An 8,096-nucleotide genomic window follows, 5' to 3' on the forward strand; every position below is an offset into this window, starting at 1 on the left:
TTTGAGAGGTTTGCTGCTGATTGTTCGGTGGTCCTTGGTTTTGCCTCAGGTGAGGTGCTCAGTAAGGTTGATTTTGCTACCTATTGTTGTAATTATTCCACCTCTGATTTCCCTGATTATCTCTGCCTCCCCTATTATTGTTGTCCCTCCAATTCTGGTTTGAATTGTCCTGCCATCCATGGTTATTATTTCCACTTTGATTGTACCCTTGGTTGGGACGGTCGTAGAAGTTGTGAGTGGATGCCACCATGTTGTCTTCTTGTTGGAGCTGCGGGTATTCATCAGTGTAATGGCTGTAATTAGCACAAATTCTGCAAATTCTTTGTGGGACTAGTTGTTGGTTTTGCTGCGGTTGAGTTTGCTGAGCTTGTTGATTTAACTGCATTTGCTTAAGCAGGTTGGTAATTTCACAGATGCTTCGATTTAGAGTAGCAGTTTCTATGCTAGAAGATACTTCTGCAATGGCCCTTGAATGGCCTTGCTTCTGTCTGTGGTTCCGAGTAGATTCAGCTAAATCACTGATCAATTGCCAAGCTTCATCAGTGGTCTTGTACTTTTTCATAGACCCATTGCTGGCACTTTCCAATGTGGTCTTATCTTGGGGCCTCATACCTTGTGTGACATAGCTGAGTAGCACGATCTTGTCAATCATATGGTAGGGGCATGCTTCCAGAAGATTATTGAAGCGTTCCCAGTATTCAAAGAGAGTTTCATTGTCATCCCGAACAATTGTAGAGATATCATTCCTCAGTTTATCAGTAACTTCAGATGGGAAGAATTTCTCCAGGAACTCCTTTCTGAGTGTATACCAGTTGGATACGTTTGTTAGAGGTTGAGTGTAGTACCACTCTCTTGCTTTTCCCTCAAGAGAGAACGGAAAAGCTTTCAGCAGAATTGAAGTTTCATCAGCGCCATCACGCCTGACAGTAGAACAGGCTGACTGGAAATCTCTCAAATGCTTGATAGGCTCTTGAGCAGGTAGGCCATGAAACTTCGGCATCAAATTTAGCAGTGCGGTCTTTATTTCAAAATCTGTAGCTACCGCTGGATGATGCGCTTGAAACGGTTGCAGTGTAAAATCAGGAGCTCCTTCCTCCTGAATGGTAATTCTTCTAGCTGCCATGTTTTCTGCACGTAAAACAACCGAATCAGTAGAACGGGGGCTGGTTTCTTCCTCAGATTCACTTTCAGATCTGCCCTTAGAGCAGACTAACCTACGCTGTTCTCGCCCTATTCGTGAAATTGTTCTTTCAATTTCAGGATCGAATATTAGCAAGCGCGGATTAGGAGGTGAACGTGTCATTTGACAGAAGAAATACGGAGCTTATAGTAGCAAAATTAAATAAAATGCAAACAAATAAATTCTAATTAATAAAATAAGCACTCTATTGCAACTCCCCGGCAATGGCGCCAAAAATTAATGGAGTGCAGAAGCTGGTAAATTAAAAATTTATTAAAATGGTTGCGTTGCAAGTATAGTTCTTAACTCACCGAAAATCTGCCTATCAATTTAGAAATATGTCACTGAAAGTTTAAATTTAAATTACTGGGAGTTTTAAGTCCCAGGTCGTCTCCCAACGAGTTGCAGAAAAGTGTGCTGTTTTATTAATCAGATATTCCAAAAAGAGTTGAGCTAAGTAAATTGGGAATTAAATTGAGGAATTTTAAATAATAGAAATAAAAGGCCTTGATTGGGAATTGATTGGTTAGAATCTCTATCATTGATGGTGTGATTGTAAGATTAATTTATAATTAATAGTTGTTCCGTTTGGTTATCTCTTACTAGGTAAGAGAAAGTCAAACAAGTGGAAATGCCAGATCTGTTCACAAGTTGCAACCCACTTAGTTCAAAGGGATTGGCGTCGGTGATAGGATAGCAATCCAACATTCAACCCAATTACAAATTTTTCTTCCAATCCTTCCAACTCAAGAGTTCCTTTTTAATCAACTCCCCATCAAGTAATGAAACTACTCACTCATTGTAAATAAAAAATCCATGGCATATGAAAGGGAATTAAAAGAAGACATGATTATTGGAATGGAAATTAAATTAAAAAGAAATAATCATTGCATTAATTAATCATAAAAATATCTGAATGACAAAATTGAGCAAAACAAAGAACATGGAAGAATAAAACCAAGTTAAGAGAACAAACTAGAATGATGAAGTCTTGATGAGGAAATGACTCTTCTCAATGTTCCGATGCTAAGACCAATTGAAAATTAAAATTCTAAAAACTAGAGAGAAAAACCTAAGAGAGTGAAAAACTAGATCTAAAAACTACTCAATGAATGTGTCTCCGTTGTTTCTGCATATTCTCTGACTCTAGTCTGCTGTTCCGGGCCAAAAACTGGGCCGAAATAGGGTTCAAAGTCGCTGGTTTCAGATTCTGTAGTTTATGCAGATCGCGCATGTCACGCAATCGCGTCGTCCATGCGAACGCGTCGCTGGCGCTTTTCCTCTTCACGCGTTCGCGTCGTCCACGCTACCGCGTCGCTTATGCTTTCCAATCCGCGCGGCCGCGCAAGCCATGCGGCCGCGTCACTGCGATTTACGCTCCTTCGCGCGGTCGCGTGAGCCATGCGACCGCGTCACTTTTCGCTGGTTATCTCCTTCAATTCTTATGTTCTTTCCATTTTTGCTTGCTTCCTCTCCAATCTCCGTCTCATTCATGCCCTATAAAGCCTGAAACACTTGATACACAGATTACGGCATCGAATGAAATAAAGGATAATTAAAATTAAATAATTAAAGTCTCTAGGAAGCAATTTTCAAACATATGATAAATTTAGGAAGGAAATCTAAATGCATGCTAAATTGATGAATGAGTGGGTAAGAATCATGACAAAACCACATAATTAAACACAATATAAACTATAAAATAGTGGTCTATCAGTACCCGATTCCCAAATATAAGAGTTCAAAACAAAACACATCCTTTTACCTCAACCAATGTCCCTCCCAAGTTTCCCATACTTGAATGATGCTCACACACACTAGCCTAAGCTAATCAAAGATCCAAATAAAGGACATTTATTGTTTTTCGCTTTAAGGCTTGTAATGTGCTAAAATTGAGAATAAGTGGGTTAAGCGTAGGCCCAAAATTGGTTACAATGGAGAGTAAAAGGTAGGCTATTTGGGTAAGTGAGCTAATGAAATGATGGCTTCACTCATATAAATGCATGAATACACAAAATAATGGAGATAAAGAATCAAACAAATCAAAGATTACATTCATAGAAAGAGAATAATGCACACAAGAAGGACGATAAGTGGTTATAAGATGTAAGCACGCATTTAGGCTCAAAACTCACATGCTTGTGTGTTCTTAGCTCAAAAACCATGTTCCAAAATACATTCTTTCAAGCAAGTTCCACAAATTTTCTTTTTCAAATTGGTAGGGTGCCCTAAAACAATTTCTTGGAAAGGAAATCATCACCCTAACCAAGTAGTCCTAATAAGAAAGAAGTGGTAAAAATATGTACAAATTCTAACTAACATGCAACCTATCATGCAATGCAATAGCTAATCTAACAAAGAAAATAAAAAATTTGGTGTTGAAAAGGAAATTTTTTTTACCCATGGAGATCAGTCGAACGACCTCTCCACACTTGAAGATTGCACCGTCCTCGGTGCATGCAAAGAAGAGCAAGGTGGATGGATTGCTACAATTGATGAGCTCCTCAAACGGTTGTGCAGATGACTTGTTTGTTGCCCCATTTAACAGCTTTTTCTTTCTCCCTTCTTGGTGGCCAATGATGAGCGGATAATTTGTACCCTTTTTGGCATTGTTTTTAGTATGTTTTTAGTAGTTTTAGTTAAGTTCTTAGTATATTTTTATTAGTTTTTAGTTAAAATTCACTTTTCTGGACTTTACTATGAGTTTGTGTGTTTTTCTGTGATTTCAGGTATTTTCTGGCTGAAATTGAGGGACCTGAGCAAAAATCTGATCCAGAGACTGAAAAGGACTGCAGATGCTGTTGGATTCTGACCTCTCTGCACTCGAAGTGGATTTTCTGGAGCTACAGAAGCCCAATTGGCGCGCTCTCCACGACGTTGGAAAGTAGACATCCTGGGCTTTCCAGCAATATATGATAGTCCATACTTTGCCCAAGATTTGATGGCCCAAACCGGCGTTCAAAGTCACCCTCAGAAATTCCAGCGTTAAACGCCGGAACTGGCACCTAAATGGGAGTTAAACGCCCAAAATGGCATAAAAGCTGGCGTTTAACTCCAAGAAGAGTCTCTACACGAAATTGCTTCATTGCTCAGCCCAAGCACACACCAAGTGGGCCCGGAAGTGGATTTTTATGTCATTTACTCATCTCTGTACACCCTAGGCTACTAGTTTTCTATAAGTAGGACCTTTTGCTATTGTATTAGATATCTTTTGATCATGCTTTGATGATTAAACCCTCTTTGGGGGAGGCTGGCCATTCGGCCATGCCTAGACCTTGTTCTTATGTTTTTCAACGGTGGAGTTTCTACACACCATAGATTAAGGTGTGGAGCTCTGCTGTACCTCGAGTATTAATGCAATTACTATTGTTCTTCTATTCAATTCCGCTTGTTCTTTGTCCAAGATATCACTTGTTCTTCAACTTGATGAATGTGATGATCCGTGACACTCATCATCATTCTCACCTATGAACAAAGTGACTGACAACCACTTCTGTTCTACAAGCAAACAAGGCTCTAGTGTTTATCTCTTGGATTCCTGATACACGATGCATGGTTGATCGCCTGACAACCGAGTGCTCGCCTGACAAATGAGCCAGCCATTCCGTGAGATCAGAGTCTTCGTGGTATAGGCGAGAACTGATGGCGGCATTCAAGAGAATCCGGAAGGTCTAACCTTGTCTGTGGTATTCTGAGTAGGATTCAATGATTGAATGACTGTGACGTGCTTCAAACTCCTAGCAGGCGGGGCGTTAGTGACAGACGCAAAAGAATCACTGGATTCTATTCCGGCCTGACCGAGAACCGACAGCTGATTAGCCATATGCTGTGACAGAGCATAGGAACATTTTCACTGAGAGGATGGGAGGTAGCCACTGACAACGGTGAAACCCTTGCATAAGCTTGCCATGGAAAGGAGTAAGAAGGATTGGATGAAGACAGTAGGAAAGCAGAGAGACTGAAGGGAAAGCATCTTCATACGCTTATCTGAAGTTCCTACCAGTGAATTACATAAGTACCTCTATCTTTATCTTTATGCTTCATTCATATATCACTATACCCATTTGAGTCTGCCTGACTAAGATTTACAAGGTGACCATAGCTTGCTTCATACCAACAATCTCCGTGGGATCGACCCTTACTCGCGTAAGGTTTATTACTTGGACGACCCAGTGCACTTGCTGGTTAGTTGTGCAAAGTTGTGTTTATGCCATGGTATTGAGCACCAAATTCTTGGGGCCATTACTAGGGATTATTTGAGTTCTGAAAAGTAGTGATCACAATTTCGCACACCAAGTTTTTGGCGCCGTTGCCGGGGATTGTTTTGTGTATAGACAACTGACGGTTCATCTTGTTGCTTAGATTAGGTATTTTTTCTTCAGAGTTCTTAAGAATGAATTCTAGTGTTTCAAGGTGATGTTCTTATCATCACCAAAGCTGATTGATCTTCATCAATTTAGCTCTTGAATGCAATGTCCTGCTGAAGCTTGGCTAGCCATGTCTAATTCCTTTAGACTGAAGCTTTAGACTAACATTGCATGATTCCTGGAATTCGCATTAAGAATTTTGATACATTTATTTTCTTTTCATATAATTTTCGAAAAAAGCACAAAAAAAAATTTCAAAATCATAAAAACCAAGAATATTTTATGTTTCTTGTTTGAGTCTAGTGTCTAATTTTAAGTTTGGTGTCTTGCAATGCATTGTTTATTTGATCTTGGTTCTATTTTTCAAGTCAATAGTACAGGGAACTGAAGATTCAGAACATGCAGCAGAGGAATTACACAGAAAAAGCTGGGCGTTCAAAACGCCCAGTGAAAGAAGGACAGACTGGCGTTTAAACGCCAGCCAGGGTGCCTGGTTGGGCGTTTAACGCCCAAAAAGGTAGTGCATTGGGCGTTAAACGCCAGAATGTGCACCATTCTGGGCGTTTAACGCCAGGATGGCACAAGGGGGAGGATTTTGTTTTCAAATCAATTTTTTTCAAGTTTTCAAAGTTTTTCAAAATCAAATCTTTTTCAAATCATATCTTTTCAATAAAATGTTTTCAAAATCAATTTCTTTCCTTTTTCAAAGATACTTGCTAACAATTAATGATTTGATTGAACATTTCAAGTATGTTGCCTTTTCTGTTGAGAAAGGTTTAATGTTTGAATCATATCTTTTCTTGTTAGGCAAGTCATTAATTTTTTTCAAATCTTTTTTTAAAATTGTTTTCAAATCATATTTTCTCAATCACATATTTTTAGAATCAATCATATCTTCTTAACCTCATCTTTTTCAAAATAGCTTTCAATCAAATCTTTTTGACTTCTAATTTCAAAATCTTTTTCAAAAATCACTTGATTTCTTTCCCACTCTTATTTTCGAAAATTAATTAGTGTTTTTCAAAATGTTTTCAATTTCTTTAACTTAATTTTCGAAAATTCTCTTCCCCTCTTCCCACATCCTTCTATTTATGGAGTACCACTCCTTCTCAATGCACAATTCGAACTCTCTCTGATTAAGTTCGAATTCTTCTACCTCCTTCTTCTATTTTTCTGTTCTTCTGACACCTCAAGGAATCTCTATACTGTGACATAGAGGATTCCACATTGTCTTGTTCTCTTCTCTTTCATATGAGCAGGAGCAGAGACAAAGGCATTCTTGTTGAAGCTGACCCTGAACCTGAAAGGACCTTGAAGTGAAAGCTAAGAGAAGCTAAGGCACAACTCTCTGTAGAGGACCTAACAGAAATCTTCAAAGAAGAAGAACCCATGGCAGCCAAAAACAACAACAATGCAAACAATGCAAGGAAGGTGCAAGGTGACTTTACTGCACCTACTCCCGACTTCTATGGGAGAAGCATCTCTATCCCTGCCATTGGAGCAAACAACTTTGAGCTTAAGCCTCAATTAGTTTCTCTAATGCAACAGAATTGCAAGTTTCATGGACTTCCATTGGAAGATCCTCATCAGTTTTTAGCTGAATTCTTGCAAATCTGTGACACTGTCAAGACTAATGGGGTAGACCCTGAGGTCTACAGACTTATGCTATTCCCTTTTGCTGTAAGAGACAGAGCTAGGACATGGTTTGACTCACAACCTAAAGAAAGCCTGGACTCATGGGAAAAGCTAGTCAATGCCTTCTTGGCAAAGTTCTTTCCACCTCAAAAATTGAGTAAGCTTAGAGTGGAAGTCCAAACCTTCAGACAGAAGGATGGAGAATCCCTCTATGAAGCTTGGGAAAGATACAAACAATTGATCAGTAAATGCCCTTCTGACATGCTTTCTGAATGGAGCATCATAGGTATTTTTTATGATGGTCTCTATGAACTATCCAAGATGTCTTTGGATAGCTCTGCTGGAGGATCTCTTCATTTGAAGAAGACGCCTACAGAAGCTCAAGAGCTAATTGAAATAGGTGCAAATAACCAATTCATGTACACTTCTGAAAGGAATCCTGTGAACAATGGGACTAATCAGAAGAAAGGAGTTCTTCAGATTGATACTCTGAATGCCATTTTGGCTCAGAACAAGATATTGACTCAACAAGTCAATTTGATTTCTCAAAGTCTGTCTGGAATGCAAAATGCACCAAACAGTACTAAGGATGCTTCATCTGAAGAAGAAGCTTATGATCCTGAGAACCCTTCAATGGAAGAGGTGAATTACCTAGGAGAACCCTATGGAAACACCTATAATTCTTCATGGAGAAATCACCCAAATTTCTCATGGAAAAATCAAGAGAAACCTCAACAAGGTTTCAACAACAATAATGGTGGAAGAAACAGGTTTAGCAATGGCAAGCCTTTTCCATCATCTTCTCAGCAACAGACAGAGAATTCTAAGCAGAGCCCCTCTAACTTAGCAACTATGGTCTCTGATCTAATCAAAACCACTCAAAGTTTCATGACTGAAACAAGGTCCTCCATTAG

The 8,096-nt window shown here is 39.2% G+C and overlaps 1 non-coding gene across 1 annotated transcript; it reads right to left on the minus strand.

The window, feature by feature from the left end:
- Positions 1-7,341: 7,341 nt before the first annotated feature.
- LOC130984628 (small nucleolar RNA R71) lies at positions 7,342-7,449 on the minus strand. The gene has a single exon (XR_009088546.1). It is a non-coding gene; the product is annotated as a small nucleolar RNA R71 (small nucleolar RNA).
- Between the last annotated feature and the right edge of the window lie 647 nt (positions 7,450-8,096).

The sequence above is a fragment of the Arachis stenosperma genome, chromosome 5 (assembly GCF_014773155.1).
Source record: "Arachis stenosperma cultivar V10309 chromosome 5, arast.V10309.gnm1.PFL2, whole genome shotgun sequence".
NCBI lineage: Eukaryota > Viridiplantae > Streptophyta > Magnoliopsida > Fabales > Fabaceae > Arachis > Arachis stenosperma.